Source organism: Lepisosteus oculatus, chromosome 14 (assembly GCF_040954835.1).
Source record: "Lepisosteus oculatus isolate fLepOcu1 chromosome 14, fLepOcu1.hap2, whole genome shotgun sequence".
In the NCBI taxonomy this organism is placed as follows: Eukaryota; Metazoa; Chordata; class Actinopteri; order Semionotiformes; family Lepisosteidae; genus Lepisosteus; species Lepisosteus oculatus.
The window spans coordinates 10,262,137-10,282,344 of NC_090709.1; the positions used below are offsets into that span (position 1 = coordinate 10,262,137).

The following is a 20,208-nucleotide window of genomic DNA, read 5'->3' on the forward strand; positions in this document are numbered from 1 at the left end:
AACGAGAAAACGAGCGCGCCGTTTCCTACACATCTGCAGTCACCAATGCACATTCGCAGCATTTCCCGGGACGCAATTTGGCCTCATTTGCATAACACCAGACCGGCAGATCGCTACGCAAGCTCGCGTCGTGCACCTGCCATACACCGAACAAACACCGGAGCCTTTTCAGCAATTTCCCAAAAACGGGCCTGCTCGCCTGCCCACAAGGCTCCATCTCTTACCCGCTCTCCAGAGCCTGCTGTCTTCTGTGCTGTTCTCTCGGCACCGCTGCAGCGCACACAACTCCTGTAGCGCGGGGAGAAAGTTTCCACGCTCCGCCGCAGGGAAGGCTCGCTCCGTGCGCACACGTCCTTTCAATGCCAGTTCAACAAGTGCTCCGCATTAGCAGCGTCGGGGCTCCGGCGTGTCGGACCTCACCTCGCACAGCCCCCTCCTTGAATGTCTCGCGCTGGGCATGCCCCGCTCTTCTCCACCTCATCTTATCGCGTGTGACCACCGACAATGGCCACAATGCCGGGGAATGGCACCTGTAAAGTGTTAATTGGGGCACAGGAACAGCCCGTCTCGTCTCGGGGGCCGGCTTCAAAGACAATACAGCAAACACAGCGGGGCGGGGGAAGTAGACGACACGACACATGCAGGTACATTCAGCTCCGGTGGGAACGAGTCATTTGTCGGTCTTTTAGTGTTCCCCTTTACCAATCAGTCGGGGTCTCCTCCTAATCCCCGTCTCATATGTAACAATCAATGACGAGGCCCCCCTGTCCCGCGATATTGTATTTGTCTCCTGGCCGCTGGCTGGCGCCGTGAGATTTAGTACTCGCGCAAGAGACCGGGGGCAGAGCGCCCCCCACAAAGTGTGCGCTCCAGGTTCCCTCTCGGGGCTCTGCAACACAGCGGAAAGGCAGCGAGAAGGAGCCTCTTGCTCTGACGCCGCAAGCCACAAGAGGGCGGAGGCGCCGCGCGCCCGGCCGACGTGTTGGACTGGTGTGCTTTATGTGCTGAAATAAACACGCGACAGCCCAGAAATGTTTTCAGAGTGCTGTGCACTGGAGGTTTTTGTCTTGTGAAGACTTGCCTTGTGCTCCTCCATGCAGTTTGTTTGTTCTCCTCCAGTGCGGGACAAGCCAACACAAGGGAGCACATTCGCCAACATCCAGGTACGCAATGCAATTTGGAAAGAGGCTCCTTTCCAAAGAGTTGCACACGAACGATCCTTCAGTCCAACTCGGGGGGCACAGAGCCCCAGCCACACACAGCTTCAAGTAGCGAGTTAGGCGCTATGGCTTTCGCTTGCGGCCTCACCACCCTGAATGTGCCCAATCTCGTCTGATCTTGGAAGCTAAGCAGGGTTGGGCCTGGTTAATACTTGGATGGGAGACTTCCTGGGAATACCAGGTGCTGCAAGCTTTTGCTCTCTCGGCCAGCAGGGGTCGCCGTTGGTGCCGTAGGCTTTGGGAGGAAAACCTGGAGGATGGAAAGGTGATCTATAGCCTCATCTCTAGAGATGTTTTGTTGCTATGGCATGTGTGTGACCCATATAAAAAAAAAAACGTTTGTAAAACGAATATCGAAGCTGCCTCTAAATCTGCAAATGAAGATGAGTCGATAAACCACTTGTTTTTCGTGTAACTATACATATATTCATTTATTACTGATTTCATTCATTGAGCACGGATACAATAGAGGTACAGCCATTCACTGTTTGACATGTCTGCACTGGTACAGAACCTAGCAATCAGAAAACGGGTGAAACTGTCGAGAATTAGCATACAGTACCGAGGCCCCCATGACCAAATAAAGGCTAACCTCGATAATCAGCCTAAATAATGCAGACTACAGCAAAACGACTGACTTTGAAAAGGGAATGAATGTCCGGAAGGAGTAGTGTAACCAGCTTGAAATGTTTCTCCGGACCTCTAACTAAAAGAAACCGGGAACCAGCAGTGGCATCGACTCCTTTCGAACTGGGATCCTATCGCAGCACGTGGTGTCGTAACTCTTCCGTATCCGATATTGGACCAAGCACATCAGGGGAGAGCGCGAACGCAGTCCCCCACTACCAGAAATAATGCAGTCGAGATTCCCACATTTGGGGAATTCGCAGGGGTCAGCACAGCCGGAGTGCAATGGCCGAGCCTCGCCCTGGGTGAATCGATTTTTTAAGAACTTTATTTTCTTTTCACAAAAAAATACAGGACATCACAAATTAGAAAGCTTTACATTAATATACATACTTAAAACAGTATATATGATCACATCTCATTACATTTTGACACGGTACCAGTTAAATAGCAACAATTTCTTTTTTTCTGGTTCAAATCACATTCTTTACTTAAACATGATAATGTTTTTCACAGTTTCTTGAGATATTGACCTATGCTCTCTATTTCCCACAGATTTTCTGCTTCGTAGCTTCGTAGCAATATCTGGGACAGACTTCCCCCCTGAGGGTAGCGGCCTGTACATTATTTCCCTTCTGAGTCTTTCCTGCTTCCCACCCCATAGAAATTGAAACATCAATCTCCTCAGCGCCGCCGCAACACGGTGTTGGATTGGGAAGGTAGAAGCCAGAAAATTCAAGACAGGCAAGAGCTCGGCTTTGATGACCAGCACCTTCCCTGTCATGGTGAGGTCTCGGTCCTTCCATTGCATCAGTTTTTTGTTTAAGATTGGCAATTTGTTCTGCCAATTTACTGTTCCTATCTCTTCTCCAAAATACACCCCCAGGACCTTAATTCTCTTCTCTTGCAGCCTGAGATCATGTCCTTCTTTTGGCTCCCTCCAGTTCTGATAAAAAATCTCACTCTTAGATTTGTTAATTTTTGCAGAGGAAGCCAAAGAGAACTGATCACAACACTGCAGTGCTCTGCTAATTGAGGCATTGTCAGAGAGGAGGAGGGTGACGTCATCCATGTATAGAGACGTCTTTACCTCCGTTTCTTTCACAGCGCCGTGCACCTTTTCATTGCTCTCGCTTTCAGAGCCTCCGCACGGCACACGAAAAAAAATCAATATCAGGACGTGCATTGAAGTGAAAGCAGGAAACATGCACTGTGCAGATCCCTCCACATTAAGAGGTGAGTGGGTCTGTTTGATGCACAAAGAATGCTTTGAATAGCGTCAAAAGCAAGTCATTCCAAGTTGGTCGTTTGTGTTTTCCATTCACATGCGAAATGCTGAAATGATCTCTCGGCTCCTCGGTTTTCATTTCTGCTCCATAAAGGAATCACAGCACGCGTCGGCTTCCAGCATGGTGGGTCGGGATATGATGCCGGGGGTCGGAGAGAGCGATGTCTTCCTCGTTAGTATAGTGGTGATTATCCCCACCTGTCACGCGGGAGACCGGGGTACATCAGGACGCGCATTGAAGTGAAAGCAGGAAGCGCTGCGACATGCACTGTGCACACTAAGAGGTGAGTGGGTCTGTTCAATCACAGCGCTAGGCGAATCCCCAAACAGTATGCATGGCGACAAAAGGAGCCAGTTTGTTTCTGCTTGGTTTTGAACCAGGGACCTGTCGCATGTGAGGCAAACGTGATAACCACAACACTACGGAAACGGTGGGAAGCTGTGCCCAGTGGCCCGGTGTTGAGCTTCGCCAATGCGATTCAGCAGCTTCCAGTGCCTTTATTGGAGTGCGCTGATGGACCTTGCTCATTCTCCAGAGACCAGCACGCTTTTCATGGACAGAGCAGGAAAGGCGGTGCCACATTCTACAGCCCTCTCCACGCAATCGACAAAATCGGGCTACTGAAGTGGAGAAAATCTCCTCTCCAGAAAGTGCAAATATCATCTTGGAGAGTATAAATCCTCTTGCCGAAGGTCAGCACTGTCTACGAGAGTACCCCTCCCACCTCCTGCAGGTTTCTGAGCTGCAGCAATGATCAGTTCGTCTCACATGCGAGAAGTCTTCAGGTGGAAACAAGAGCCCCCTCTTCTCGCACATTTTGCACATGTTTGAGTGGTTTTAATGCGGCTCTTTCGTACATGGTGCTGATCTTTTGGAAAGCAGGAGCAGGTGACTCCTGTCACATGAGAGAGCACAGCCTTTTCCACCCCCAGCGTGTGTTTTGGTAACTTGCCATGATCGTATAGTGGTCAGTACTTTGCGTTGTGGTCACAACAACCTCGGTTCGAATCTGGGTCACGGCAGAATAGGGGCGTCTGCCTGTACTACTTGCACGAATGAAGGCAAAAAAAAAGCCAATCGATGTGAACGAACGGCACTTTACAGAGGAGCGCTGCCTGAGTGGATTGTTGATGAGGCCACTCTGACATCTTCTGTTTTCTTCAATGACTTACTCAGTGAAAATATTCCAGGCGATCTTGTCACTGTACTCCACGTAGATGATCTAAATGAATTCACAGTAGAGTACAGGACACACAGTGAGGAGCTCACGCAGTCAGTACTCTTGAATACGACAAGAGGAAAGGCACACTGCACATCTGTGGAACAGATTTAGCTTAATTGGCTTAGCTGGCTAAAGCACCTGTCTAGTAAACAGGAGATCCTGGGTCCGATTCCCAGCAGTGCCTTTCTTCATGTCTTACTGTACAGAGTTTATCGTTATAGGCAAATCCCATGCCTTTTAATTTACGTGAATGCAAGTGTTCGTTTCCTTTCTGCAACAACTTGTTTTTAAAGAAATCTATACAGCTTGCGAAAGATGAAAGACAAATGTTGAACCCATGCCCCCAAAGAACCTGGAGCCTTAAGCCAGCACCTTAGACTGCTCAGCCACACTACCCGCTGTGCCTTGTCTCTTTGTCTCATTACTTGCCTGGAGGAAGCCGGGTGGCTCTTGCTCTTTTCGTCCAACTTCGTGGCGTTATGACTGTGGAACCGACTGCACCTGCTTTTTCTGAGATGCTTCCCCTCTCATGGTGAGATCTCGACTTCTTTAACATAAAGTTTTTCTGTGGAGCAGGCTTCAGACCTCTGCGTACAGCACCCTTGATCTCATTTTTTTTACAGCAGCTGCATCCGGAAAATTGTGCTTTTTACTTTTTATTTGTACAACAAAAATACATACAATACAAACAAGAGCACATATAACGTATCAAGAAAATCGCCAGGGGTTCATGCTATAATACAATTACATTTTATGAAACACGATTGCACAAGGTAAATAAGAAAAGGTCCGCACACCCAGTGGGCAGTGATTCGTCGAATATACTATATATCACATTTCTTTGAAAAAATAAAACATTTCCCTGGGTCAGAGATTAAATAAAACTTCACTCGCACCAAACAAATTTATATTTCTAAATATCACAACATGATCGAATTAAAGTCATTTTAATAACAATGAATAGTCACCTATGCATTGCAATATAAACATTTATATTGATTTAAATCGCGTTTAAATCGCCTTTATTTAAAACCCATAAATAAAGCTGATAGTGTTTAGACTTTTAATTATTTAAAACTGTATTATAGCAGCACAATGCACAATGCAACGTAAATCGCTATCTTTGTCTTCTGCGTAATAATGTTCACCTCTCTGTCCAGCAAATTAACAATAGTAATAATAATGAACTTTATTGCATATGGCGCCTTAAAAGGTGGCTCCTCAAAGCGCTTTACAGGATAAAAACAATAACAACATTACTGTTAGGCTGGGCAAACGATTTTTTTTTTAAAGAAATACCAAATGAGATATAATGATGTGTTCCGGCTTAGACATTAACGAAGAGCATAACAAAGGTCATAAAGGTCATAAACTATATTAATTTTGGAACATCAACATATTATGTAAACTGTATGTTGCTGTTATTGGTATTTTAAAGAAAAAAATACTGTAAAATCCTGGGTTCGGTACAATGATTCAGGCATTCATGTGAAGGACAACAGAGCTTTCACTGGCTCAAAAAGACAAAAAGAATAACAGACACAGCGCGAGCCTGCATTCTCTCCTCAGCCGTCCACACCACACTTTTCCCTGGGTCAGATTTTAAATAAAACTTCACTTGCACCAAACAAATTACCACACACTGAACACTGAACATGTTAACCCAAATATGTCTCACAATACTTTTATGGTACATTACTTTGCTAAAATGTATTTAAAAATAAAAACGATTACAAACGCCAGCAGAGAGAGAGACACACACACAGTTCTTCATTGTCAAAAAGTAATTGTTTTTTACTTTTTCAGCACCCAGACAAACGCAAACGCGTTATTAATGAAATGTTTTTATTCATTCTTAATCAAACTCACAAGTTGTCATCTGCTGTTGAAGCTCTGTGAGACTAGACTCACACATGGCTAGACTTGACTCGGCTCTGGCTTTCCCATCTATACCGATGCACTGCAAGTACAACCCCCCTCTCTGCGGGAGTGCTGGCTGTGACGAATTAAACCTGTTTCACAGGTATTTTCAAAGTAGAAGGGGGCGAGATTTCCAGCAAAAGACAACTCCCCCCCTTCAAAACCCAGTAAGTACAGTACTTACTAGTTAAGAAAGCTAGGCTCCTCAATGAAATCGCTTTAACATGCTAATGCATTGGTGTATTGGAGTAAGTAAAAAGACAAGGGACATTCCTCCTCCCCCTACATTCTCAGAGTAGAATAGAATTTTCCTTTGACAAAACAAGGCTCGCCAGATAATGTGAATCGAAACCTGTTTTTCTAGCTTTTAAAGTCGTGCAATGTGTAAGCAGGAACACATCATTATTTCTTACATATGAAAAATACATAATATAGCTCCCAAACAAACACAAACGTGTTTTTAATAAAATGCTTTTGTTCACTCATAATCTGACAATTTCAGGAAGACTAAGGAAGGACTAAGGAAATTGTCATCTGTTGTTGAAGCTCTGTGAGCTCGGTGACTTTGAGACCACTTGTTATCCCAGGTTGTTTGAATCGCCACAATTCAGATAGAGAAAAAAGAGCTGACTGACAAGATTTAACATGTGGCTGTCAATGTTGGATTAAAAAAAACACGTTGCCCGATGTTAGTTGCATTGATTGAAAAATAATTTTAGTTCGAGAGACTGGATAAGTAATTCAAGTGTTTTTTTTTAACTTCCTGAAAAACAAGTAATAAAACTAAATTCAATTTAAAGGTCTTTATTAACATGACAGATGGGTGCAATCAGTGTTGGGTATTTACTTTGTAATCTGTATTGCTTGGTGATGCCACTTTTAAAGGTGATATATAAAATCAAGGCTTTAACTTGCTTTAACTCTGCAAGTCTGAGTTCTTGTGTCCGTCCTATCTGAGACCGAAAGTATTACAATATGTATCTTTATAGCAGGTGGTGTACAGCTTTTTAGTATAGATTACACTTTTCTAAAATGTACTTAAAAAATAAAAACGATTACAATCTAATCTTTCCACGTTTGATCCCAAGATCCCAAGAAAAATAAATCTAAACGGGGAGAAAGCTATGCTGAAAGTTTATTAAGATACTTAGAAGACTACACAGCCCAATTTATGTTGCATTTGTCTGATTGTGAGGCGAAACAGCCCTACACAGCCCTGTCGCAGTACACAAATATAATCATATCGTTATTAATTTCTTTAGATACGCAATTCCATATTATATTAGCAGAAAAGCTTAAAACTGCCACTATTTCACATGTTAGTTAAAGACTTCGATGCTTAAAATGTTTAGGGAGAAATCAAATTTTCTTTAAAGTACTGATTCCTGGAATCTGACTGGCTGACAGCCTTCTGAAGTAGTTCCATAATATCTGGTATACGGAAAAGAAAGTGTTGAGAAAAAAAGCCTGGATTCTCATGTATCTGATACAAGTATCTTTTAATACAGTCTTTGATGTGCTCTTGAGGATCCTTGTGATATTTTGAGCCCTGGTTGAATGATAAGTGTTGCAGTTTAAATAATTTTCGTAGTTAGAAATTATGAAACGCTCTGTTAAAAGCAAGGGAGTTTTTATGTCCGTTGCAGTAAAAGAAAATGCCTGACAAAGTAGGGCTTGGACAGATTCCAAGTGCTTGTACAAATGTGCTTAAGAAATTATCCACGAAATGCTGTGGTGTTTGTCAAAGAAAAAACTAAAAGTATTTTCGTTTAAAATGACGGTTAGAAAGAATGTGGACCAGCATAGTACTTTGAGTTTACAGCTTGTCCAAAGTCATTCATTATTAATACTATTAGTAATATCTTCGGTAAAGGCTTTGATGCATAAATATTTCTGATAAAGGTAGGTTGTGTACTTTTGTCCAACTTTTGTCCAAGCTCAAATGCTGTACATGAGAGGTTCCAGCATGACCTCAAATGACGCGATACACTGCGTGATACTGCATGATACTGCGTTTTAATGTGACACGCCCACCGGGGTATACCACGAAATACCCCACCCATTTTGAATGGCTGCATCTGTGTATACGTCGCTGCGACGTATTATCAACATCTAATTGCAACCGTAAAATCGACAACATTAATAAACGCATATATAACGTCGAAAACACATCTAACACAGTGCCTGAGGCTTTTTACTGTATATATCGTGGGTGCTGCAACTAGGAGTATACAGCCATCTGCACAGTGTACGAAGTAAATTATTTATGTAGTAATTAATTAATTTACTATATGTATTACTGTATTTTCTATATTTATTACTATATGTACTATATTTATTTTACATGTGTAAATAAATTAATGTTTGGCCATTGACAAAGTACAACTATTTTTTTATTACAAGTTAAGTAAATCCTTTTGCCCAAAACTGAAGGGGCGACACTCCTCCCTCCCCCCGTGACACCAGGCCTGTCCCCATCCTATTCCATAATGTCATTATATATAATACCTTACAACAGTGACCGTTTCCTTACTAACTGCATGCGTTAAAATTGCACATCAGCTCATAGTAGGGGGCACATAGCTGCGATGTATTATCAATGTTAAATTTCAACCATAATATCGACAACATTAATAAACGCATACGTTGTGGTATATTTTCCGGTTATATACCACAATGCATTGCTAGTATTCGTTGGTCACCATTTTGGACACGTTTTTCAATCGTAGAAGAAATCCGCAAATATCTCAGCAATCCTCTTTTGACGAGTAAGTATAAATAATAATAATAATACTATCTGAATACATACAGATCTTACTTAATATTATTTTGATTAAAATAGTACGTTAATAAGCAAAAAATGGCACATAAAAATAGTGTGAAGGGGAAGATGACGCAAAATTGTTTTGCCGTTTCTCTAATTATTCTTATTCTATGTTGTACTTTCAAACTTTGGGTACTCTTTAATTAGGACAGACTTTATTGCTCAACTGCTATGATGCAAGCCAAATTTTATACGTTTATTATAGCTTTGAGCTTAGTTAACCTTAATGGTTCATTTTTGAGATTATACTAAAGAAGATATTAATCATCATTTATTTGGGTAGTAATATTATATAATTTTCTCCTAGCTGCGGTGCTGAAGTCCCACCCTACCTTTAAAGAAATAAAGGAACACACAATGTGTTACTTGAAGAATGCATATGCAAGGCAGGGGGCCAGGAGATCTGGACACTGAAAATAATAGGTTTCTGGTTCTAACTGTTAGGACAATTAGACAGGGTTTGCAAATAATAATAGAATAGACCTCTAACCATATACGTATAATAGTCCTCTAAAGTTATCCTGAACTCCAATCATATATGTATAATAGTGCTCTAAATTTATCCGTATAATAGAACTCCAACCATTTATGTATAATGAACACCTTATCATAGACGTATAACAATAGACATATATTAGAATTTCATTCTAGACGAATTGCGGACCACATTTAGACGTCTAAGGTATGCGTTTAATAGACGTATATTATACGTCTTTTGCCCACTGGGCCGTCGTCCATGTGACTGGATATAAAAATAACTGATTCATTTTTAACCAGTCTCTGGAAGCTTAGATGTGACTATTTTTCCTTCCTTATTTCTTCATTCCCATGAATTTACTCTGTATTAGAGGAAACGCGAAAGTGGGAAACTGCAGACATTCTTCGTGAGTGGTGGATTGTGGTCAGTGAGCATCTGCACATCTCTAAGTCAGTTCCACAAGCTGTTCTGTTGGGGATGTAGCTCAATGGTAGAGTGCATGCTTTGCATGTATGAGGTCCTGTGTTCAATCCCTGGCATCTCCAAGTGTTTCATATTACTGTGCTCACATCGCAATCTTCTGTTGTGTGAGAACTCCTTGTCTGTGTTTATAGACAGCTAGGTTTACACAATTAAATTTAGACACACTCGAAGTGCTACAGTGTTCTCCCCTGTTCTAAATGTAACTCCAAAACATTTCGTTCTGTTCTTCACACTTGTCATGGCTTTTGCAGAAAACACCCTTTGAATTTCTTGAGAGATCATTCAGCGAGTGAGTCCTTCCTCTGGACTCCGCACTAAGCTGAAAGCTGCACAAACTCCTCATTGCATGTCCTGTACTCTTACAAGCGCTCTCGTGTAGATGTGGAGCACAGTTATAAGGACACTTTGAACTTTTTCCGTTTGAAACGGAAAATGCAAATGATCATGAAAAGTATTGATCGTATAAAATATCCATGGTACAACTCGAGAAAGAACTGAAGGACTACACAACAACTTTTGATGATTACAAGTTACTTTAAGAAATACAACCATCCGCACATGGGCTTGGATCCTGAACGCTTAAGTTGAAAGAGCAAAAGCGAAGGATGACCTGTAAACTCTCTTCATTGTCTTAAAGTTTATAAAATAAAACAATATCTTACTTTCTTAATAATTTCTTACTGTTTATAGACGATTTATTGAATTTTTGCAAAATCTCATTTACAAACTTTTTTCTGTTAAATTGTTATTCACATACTCGAATGTAGATAAACGTTATTGTCTTCCGGGTGTGTGCCCATTTCTCAAAAAAAATATTTGTTAGTCTGTTGGGAGGCTGCACAAGGTGTTTAGAGATAGAACATCTAAAAGACAGGCTTTCTAAGCTTAACATCAAGGCAGTTTTCTCAACAGAAATGCTCTTTGGCACTTTCAGCTTTACTTTGGGAACATTGCCGAGATCACTTCTGAGCCAATGCACGTGATAGTGTGGCGGCAAGTACATTTAATATTGGCTGTGTTAGCGAGCTGCTTTTCCCTTTGAAACTTTTACTTCTTCATGCTGAATCATTGGCAGGGGTAAAGCTAATTAAATCTTTTCGCATAGCGCTCCATCAGAAAATACTTTCTCCTTTGTCAAAACGGGCACAGAAAGTTTTATAAGGGCAGCCTGTTTTGCACCGTCTAAATAACCGACAGTATGCGAATAAGCTTTTTAATAACAGTATTTACAATATAACCCATGTTCAAAAATGCTTTTAGCTTCTTTTAGTCTAAGAAACAGGGGTGTTTTAGCGGATTGTGGTCTTCAATTAGTAAACGCTGGAGTGTTTCCCCGCTTGTGAACAGATCTGGCTCCATTTAAACAGAATCCTGCTCAGCTCCTGCTTTCACTGCAACTTTTGAATTGAGCCCAAAGCGATAAGCAAGCTGAATTATCAAAGCTCATTAGGTACTAGAGATCATGGTATGTTATCAGGTAAATGCAGTCCCATGTATCCTCCGTAATTTCGAGTAAATACCAAAACACACCATCCACGACCCACAGCGGGAATAAGCAGGACTTGGTTGTTCAGAGCGTGAGGCAACTATCGCCAAGAGGGGGGTTTGATCCTCGCTCTCGCTACTATTTGAAATGCCAAAGACGCGTAATAGAGATTTTTGCAGATGTTTTTTTATGCTCCACTATACATTACAATAATGAAAACAAATCAATTAGAAATATGCAATACAACGTCGGTTCCCGAAAATAAAATCTGTTTTACACAGACATCATTGCTTTTGAGATAATCCAGATTGTGAAGACAACTGCGCCCTAGCTCTGGAAAATATTACTCAAAGGTTGGAAAGTACAACACGTTTGTACGTTTGACGTTTACAACATGTAACATGGCACTTCTCCAGCAAAGCAACTCAGGTTGGTGAACTACTGGTGTATTCAATACACCTCCATTCATCCATCACTTGTCAGGATGGTTGAGTGTTCTAAAGCACCATTCAAAGCGCTTTACAGGTAATGGGGACTCCCCTCCACCACCACCAAAGCACCATGATCAAAGACTTGTGTTTTTCTAGCTCTCATGGGTATTCTTGTCTCTAGATCGAGGTTTTGGTTCAAATCCCACTCCTACCAGCTACTCTTTTTCCCTGTTACATTTTCCCATCTTGATGTGCTTGCTGACAATGACAGGAGGAGGAAAATGGAGAAACTGCTTAGCAGACACATGATGGGCAGGAAGATTCATGAACTATTAGATGTGATTAGCAGAAAGTCAACTATAAATAGACTTTGTGCATTAAGAACTGTTTGTGTTGCCTGTAATCTAGGTAAGATTTTCGGTAAGGTATGCATTCAAATGTGAAAGACTATAATAATATAAAACCAGGAGAAGACTTATTAAAACATACTGTTTTCCTTGCGGTTTCTAATGTATTTTATTAAATGGGGGCTTTGTGAAATCAACTTTTAGCCTCTTGGAATGCAGTCACTCTCCCCGGTCTAAATACCATTATGTAAAATTAGGAAGCAGCAGTATTTTGATAAAGTGCGGTCTTCCTTTATCACAGTAACACAACAGTAAACAGTAAACGCTCAGGTGTTTATAATTACTCGGGAGCAGATCACCCTCAATTTAGAAAAAACCTTTGCTCGTCCCTTGCTTTCACAGCGATATCTGAATCGAGCCCCATAGCGTTAAGAAAGCTAAATTACACAAAGCTCATATGACATTGGGAGTCACTGTACCCTATCACGTCCTGCTTGCACTGTCCTACTAAAAGATTAGAGGGATCAGAAAGGACACAAACAACCCATGAATCGACAATTTTGAACTTAAGGGTCGCAAGCTCTACCGACTGCGCCTCTTGTTCCTCTACTACAACAGTAAAATTACTAGGGTTGATTCAACATAAAGTAAGCTGACCCCACTCCCAGCGACGGCACGGTGGCCAAGTGGTAAGGCGTCGGTCTCGTAAACCGAAGATCGCGGGTCCGAATCCCGTCTGTGCCGCTTTCATTCACCGCCACGTTCCTTTATCTAAGTCTACAAGTAACATGGAAACGTCTCCTCTTGTTACTCTTTCTGTGGAAGTGCACAGTTTCCTGTTAAAGCCAAAACGTATTGCGGAAATCTAATATATTGTAACGCTTACGGCCGACAGGCACTGTGTAAGAGCCGGCGTACCAGAGCAGGTGACGTCACCGCCCTTCCCTGTGATAGCAGGACTACAGCTACTGGGCTGTAGAGAGATATCTCTTTAGCTCACGGGTCTAGGTCGCTGCAGAGAGACGCGGAAGTCCCGGGTTCGAGCCCCGGACGGTGCAGGGGCCGACCAGATGCGGCAAGGGCGCCTGCCTGAGCCCCCGTAGCGTTACAATATGAAATTTGTTAAGTACTTGATTGTCTATTCAAAGAGAAAAACGAGAAAACCTCTTTATCAGAAGTGGGATTGGAACAAAATCCCCAGGGGAAACTGCGACCTGAACGCAACGCCTTAGACCTCCAGCCAACTTGCCTCTGGCGTTTATATTGAATTATATGTTTTATTTCTTTTTACTCGTTGATAAGAAAAAAAGTGAAATCATGTAATTAGGGAAATTTCTTTTTTTTCATGTGGAAAACTAGCACAAGCAAATGTAAAGTTCAGAGCAGCACTCAATAAAAACGATCAGAAACCGAAAGCGCTACTTATGCGGATCAATACATTCCCATACCAGTTGTTCTGCAGAAGAAATAAGAAGAGCCAAACTCAAACTCAAAGGCATATTTCTAATTGGTTTATTTTCCTGATTACAATGTATTGTGAAGCATAAAACCCAGCTGCATCAATCTCTATTACGCGTCATTTCTAAAGGTGTTTCAAATAGCAGCCAGTGCAGTATTAACGCTTTTGGAGCATGTATTACATTGTAAATAGTCTTGTTTAAATAAGTTTAAATTCGCACACTGTTATTTAGACAGCGCAAACCTGTCTGACCTCATACAACTTTCTGTGCCAGCTGAGTAGATCTTAAAGCAGCTGCAGCCAAAGTACCCGTAATGGCAACACAGTGCTTTCAGTTCGGCTTTTCTTATTTCTTCTGCAGAACCACCGGCATCGGAATATCCTGATCCGCATAAGAAGCGCTTTCGGCTTCTGATGTTTTTTATTGAGCGCTGCTCTTAACTTTACATTTGCTCAGGCTAGTTTTCCCCATGAAAAAAATACATTTCCCAAATTACACGATTTCACTTTTTTTCCTATCAACAAGTAGAAATAAATAAAACATATAATGCAATATAAGAGCCACAGACAGGATGCCTGGTGGTCTAAGGCGTTGCATTGAGGTCGCAGTTTCCCCTGGAGACGTTTGTTCAAATCCTACTTCCGAAAAAGAGCCTCTCTCATTAGAGTAGAAACGACAGAATCTCTAAGTAGAAAACATTTCCACAACATCTCGCATTTCACGTGTTTAATGTTAATTGTCTTAGTGTTTTTTTCGGTGAATGATGGCTCTCTTTTCTTGCAGGGTGACGGCAAACTTCTTCAGAGACGGAGTCTCCCACGCACGGCTTTTCTTTATCAGGACCGAAGGTAACAGAGACAGACTTCAAATTCAAATGAATTACTTCTTGAGCATTTATGACCGGTAAAAAGCTGAGAGCAGAAGAAAACGTCATTGGAAATGAAGAAATGTCTGCTGACAGTAATCAGAGCTCGCGCTCAACTGCGGACAACCCCTCCTTGTTAGTACAGTGTTGAGTACCCCTGCTTGTCGCGCGGAAGACCGGGGTAAGTTTCGGTGACAGGGTGCTGGTTTAATTTTTTAACAACCTGACTTCAGTTAAAAACTGTGTACTATTTACTAAGTTTCAGACTAGTTATTGCGGTAGAATATGGAGATCATATCTAGCTCTGAGCTCAACTGCAACAAGAAGTCGTGCTTAACAAAGTCAGAGCCCAGCTGAACGTGTGCTCAGTGTAATGCCCAGGACTCAGGAGCATTGTTGTGGTTCTAATTAGCACGAACTGCAGGGGCTCTGAATCAGAGCCTTTCAATTTATCTGTTCAGTAAATTAAAATGCAAGACACCTTAAAATGGGATTATTACTTTGTCTCCGTCCCGTTTGTATATAATCAAATGTTTAAAAGATACCAGTAAGGACACACAACTACTAATGGGATACTTATTGGAAATAATCCCAAAACAAGCACGTCTGGCAGCTGGTAAACCCCTGTAATAATATTTGCAGTGACAAAACACTTTGAAGATTTGCAATCTGTTTAAATATGGATTTACTAAATTTCAGTTCTCCGGCATAACTGAACTCTCACTGTTGCATACTAAAAGCTTTACATGCATTAGCTGTGATAATGCTTCTAATAAACACAGAATGAAACTTAGTTTTGTTCCTCATGGTGATCCTCTTGTAGATCCAAATGAAATGTTTAATATGATCCCCCAAGAAAAAAAAGGAGTCCATTTCCGAATAATTGATACCCCATCAAACATTTTTTAATATCCCTGCAAGTTTATACAGAGAATCCTGGTTCACAGCTTAAATTCAAGTAAATAAAAAGGAAACGAGTTGGAAACGATGTCAATCTGGGATTTAAATCACCTGGAACATTTCACTACATTGGGCAGTATGGGCCAAAGAGCAATTACCAACATCCCTTTGATAGCTCAGTTGGTCTAGTGGAGGACTGTAGTGGGTAATAGCAGGGAATCCTTAGGTTGCTGGTTCAATTCCAGCTCAAAGGAAGGCGCCTTTTGTGTACTTTGTTTAATCAAAGAGTTAAAATAGTGAATCTGTTTCATTCAGACGTTGACCAAAAGCTCAATAAATGACGAAGCAGAGGCTCCTGTTCTGAATTCACCTCATGTCTGATTGGAAAATACCCCAGACAGCGTGTAAAGCTCTTGTTGTGGTTGTTGTTTTATTATTAGATTAAAATGACGTATTGTGCACTAAATGTTGCAGAAACACAATCTGATATTTTAATAACTTTTATTTTAATAATTTGATAATTTGAGCATCCTGACTGGTTGCATCACTGCCTGGTATGGGAAGTACTCCGCCCGGGATCGCAAGGTATTGCAGAGGGTGGTGAAGTCAGCGCAGCTTCTCACCAGCTGTGAGCTACCAAGCATCCAGGAGATCTGCTCAGCTAGATGTCTGAAGAAGGCCAGGTCCATTCTCAAGGACCCCAGTCATCCCAGTCACAAACTGTTTTCCCTCCTACCGTCTGGTTAACTGTACCAAAGCATTCGGTCCAAGTCCAACAGACTACGGAACAGCTTCTACCTCCAGGCAATAAGACTGCTAAATAGCCAACCTGTAGCTCCTATGCAAATCACCTGTAATGGCTACATGGACACACAATTCTCACTATATTCAGCATAACTGTATATATTGCACACACCATGGACACATAACAGCTCTACTCATATTGAGTTTTATTCCATTTCAAAAATGTAACCTCAATTTTGTGATTTTTGTCTTCTTGTGAATTTTTGTGATTTTTGTGATTCTTGTAATTTTTTTGAGCTCGCAGAAAAATACATTTCATTGACAGCAACTACTGCTGAACACCATATTGTTGTGCATTTGATAAATACACTTTGATTTGATTTGATTTGATTACCCTTTTGCCCCTCGACCTTACACCTCGCTTTCTGTTTTGGATTGTACGTCTATCTCCGCATCTCCTGGTTTACGAACTACCTTTCGCCTTTTGACCACGATCTCGCCTGACGTTTCGGATTATACGCCTATTTCAGATATCTACCTGCTCCATCGTCTGCATAGGATCCGCATACCTTTTTCATTGGAGCTTCCTTTAAAAATCTTGTGGCTTCTTCCAAATAACGCAACAGTTTTTCTGTGCCTATTTGCTGTTTTGATTTGTGGAAAAGGTTGTCAATCAGTGAATGTTTGACCACTAGAAATTTAGAGTGGGTCTATAAAGCTGCTCAATAAATTGGGGCGATCTGAAACCAAACCAAAAGGAGCGCATCTTCCCAGATGCACTTCCTCAGAGCGCACCTAATCGCCCTTTTGCGTAAACAGAAGGGTTTATCCCCAAAAATTAAATGGCAAGCAGAGTGCCGAAAAAGCCAAAAGACGGCTGCTCAGGTACTTGAAGAAATATATTCGGGCGATTCATGGGAAGACTAAGATGTGCATCTTCTTTTTCTGAAGACGCCTTTGATGAAGGACTGGACCCACTGCTGGATTGTGAGTATTTTTGTTTTGTTTATACAATCCAGACCATTGCTATTATTAGTTATAAACCTCAATAACACCATTAGATCGAACGTTATCTGTATATATGGGAATGAGAAATGCTTATTGGTTATATGTTGTGAATATGAGTGGTCTTTTTGAGTCTTATTAGAAACAAAGAAATATTAGATTTGCAAATATTGTTTTCTGCAAAGAAAGTCTTTGCATGTTTTTGTTTTACTGCAAATATTGAAAGGTAATCCTTCTGAGTCTCATGGACAATGCAGACAAAACAAACGTTTGGCTATTATAGTTGTAGGGAAAACCGGTTCAGGGACGCCAAATATGTAATCATAGTGGCTCTCTGAAGGCACCAGTTCTGTAGGGTTTGGGCATTTACTGAGACAATTATTAATTGTAGCAGTAAATCACAAAGTTGATTCTTTTGATGGCTTTAGAATCCAACCATGCGACATAACTCAAACAACGCGCACACACAGGTACTAATACACGAGGATACATTTATTAATACATAGAATATGCATATAAACCTAACAGATCTTATCGAGAGGGTTATCAGAATACAAAAGGTATATATATTCAGTCAGTTACAAAGAGTTACATATATCAAGAGGACATACGTTCAGTATATCATTCATTAAGACCGTTTCGTAAATGAACTTGGTTACAACGTCTACATTAGATACTCAAACAAGTACATAACTCTTAGGAATTAAATTGATATCAACTGGTTTGGATAACAATTGAATTCTCGAGCTGTAATGCATTGAAGTTGAATACTCATCCAATCTTTGGGGATTCAGATCTCCTGCGGGCACAAAGAAACAGTTGCAGGCTGTTGCTGTCCAATCCGCGCTCTCTGGCTCCGTGCCAGGCTGTGCTGTGCGGCTTGCGACGGTGCGCTGCTGATGCTCATTGTTGGCTTTAACTAGCAAAGTTTTTGCACAGGAGAAAAGATGACTGTGGGTCCCAGCAAGTCAGGAAGAGGACCGGTTCGTTCCTGATGAAGAGCTAGTTCTGAATAGTGATTCAGCTTTCCACAGTTCCGACCTGTTCACGAGGCCTGCTGCAGGTTACTCTCTGGCAACCTCCACTCTAGACTCTTAGAACAAAGGAAAGTTCTGGCACTCGGACACACTGGCCGTTCCGTGGTTGTCCGGGCTGAGTCTCAGGATGGTCAGGAGGCGCGCTGCGAGAATGTCCTGCCCTTGGGAGCCTTCTGCTCCTGGGCCGTCCTGCCCTGGAATTCTCCTTTGAATTCCCTTTAGAACAGTCCACAGAATCCTCTCCAGAATCTTACTGAATCTTACTGACTCTCCCTGAATCTCTCAGGCTCTCTGTGTTGCCTGTTTTTACCTGGAGGAACTTCAGCTCATTGATTGGCTGACAGTTCCATGGGCATCAGAGTCCCACGTGGGTTACTCGGCCCTACCAGTCCCTGATTGGTTGATCAAGGTGAGATATGAGTCACTTACTCCTGACACTTAGTAATGCAGTCCAGATGTCCAACTGGCACTCCCTAGACAGATAGGCGCCAATGGATGACCATTGATCATGATAGCCAGGCTTAGCTAAGTGCATCCCCCTTTGGGAGCTGTCCTTATCAAAAGAAAACATCTTGCATGAATGGTTTCTCTGTGGCTGCATCACAGAGATGAACAGAGAAATGGGGCCTCATTTGGGAAGCTCAGAAACACTTAATTCTGCCTTATTATTAAGCCTCGCCGCTACATAGTTTTGAGTACAAAGCTGTTATGTTTCCTTGTTGGCTGTTTACAAACCTCTGAAACTGCTGCTTTTTGCGTCTTACAGTCTTCATAAAGTCCTTGGACATGATTTTAAAACACTATTGTCTGTGTTTTTATATTTCTATTCATATTTATTAGTTTTTTTTAGAAGATCAGAGGGGGTCCTTGGTCACCTGGCACTAAAGTGTGAATTAACACCCTTCTGCAATTATAGCTAGGCAAAGCTTGCTCATTCTTCAAAGCACTGGTCTGCAGCTCAATCATTACACATGTGGAGTGCTATCCTCTTGCCCTAACTTTGTCACCTAGCAACAAAGGCTGTTGGTCAGTAATAAAACCATGAAACTCATTCCTAGTTTCAGTACTTTTTTCTAACTTCCTTTTGTTTTTCAGTGAGGATATCAAAGAACCCTCCACCCCCTCAAGTGCTGAGATTCCTCGGCCAAAGAGAGGGTGGAAGATTCCCACTCCACTCCAGACCACAAGACCTGTTCAGGGCAGGAAGAGAAGAAGCCCCTCCACCAACGGAAGAGCCAGAGGACAGGTGGAAGATTGAAGCAGAGCAGGATGTGACATTGGAAAAGTTTAGGTTCAGTCCAGCATGGACACCAGGTGTCCAGCTGGACACTTCCAAAACATACTCTCCGTTAGATTTGTTCCAGCTGTTTTTTTAGCATGGAAGTTATGTGCATACTGTGCAATAACATGAACAAAAATGCAGACAACCAAAAGGGTTCAAAGTCAGAGTGACAGTCAGTGTCCATAGTGGACCTGTATAATTATAGGAATTTTTATTTTTATGGGGCTCCTCACATCTCATAATATGAGACCCTATTGGAGTCCTAGGGAGCCCTATGATGTTCCTTTCTGCTGGTCGATTATGACCAAATCAAAATTTGAGGCAATATCCTGGACACTTCACCTTCCGGATCCTAAGGAGGACAGGGAAAGTGATCTAAAAAGCGGGACCTCAGAATATGACCCCCTTTGCTGCCTTAGACGCCTGTTAGACTCCATCCTTACAGCATGTAAATAATTTTATCAGCCCTGATATAATCTGTCTGTCGATGAAAGGATGGTGGCCTCAAAGACAAGAATAGGCTTTAGGCAGTACATGAAGGGGAAGCCCACTAAGTGGGGCTTCAAGCTGTGCGTGTTTGCTGATGCC

The 20,208-nt window shown here is 41.8% G+C and overlaps 1 long non-coding RNA gene and 5 other non-coding genes across 6 annotated transcripts; 5 read left to right on the top strand and 1 right to left on the bottom strand.

Annotated features, from left to right (window-relative positions):
• Positions 1-1,294: 1,294 nt before the first annotated feature.
• LOC138218979 (5S ribosomal RNA) lies at positions 1,295-1,413 on the top strand. The gene has a single exon (XR_011181559.1). It is a non-coding gene; the product is annotated as a 5S ribosomal RNA (ribosomal RNA).
• Positions 1,414-2,034: 621 nt separating this feature from the next.
• On the bottom strand, positions 2,035-2,199 carry LOC138243577 (U1 spliceosomal RNA). Its single transcript, XR_011192232.1, has one exon. It is a non-coding gene; the product is annotated as a U1 spliceosomal RNA (small nuclear RNA).
• A 1,050-nt stretch (positions 2,200-3,249) lies between these two features.
• Positions 3,250-19,791, top strand: LOC107076201 (uncharacterized). Its single transcript, XR_011191810.1, has 4 exons — positions 3,250-3,419; positions 14,571-14,635; positions 17,248-17,283; positions 19,434-19,791. It is a non-coding gene; the product is annotated as an uncharacterized lncRNA (long non-coding RNA).
• Positions 10,054-10,125, top strand: trnaa-ugc (transfer RNA alanine (anticodon UGC)). The gene has a single exon. It is a non-coding gene; the product is annotated as a tRNA-Ala (tRNA).
• On the top strand, positions 13,000-13,071 carry trnat-cgu (transfer RNA threonine (anticodon CGU)). The gene has a single exon. It is a non-coding gene; the product is annotated as a tRNA-Thr (tRNA).
• trnay-gua (transfer RNA tyrosine (anticodon GUA)) lies at positions 15,718-15,806 on the top strand. Its single transcript is given in 2 exon segments — positions 15,718-15,754; positions 15,771-15,806. It is a non-coding gene; the product is annotated as a tRNA-Tyr (tRNA).
• Positions 19,792-20,208: the final 417 nt, after the last annotated feature.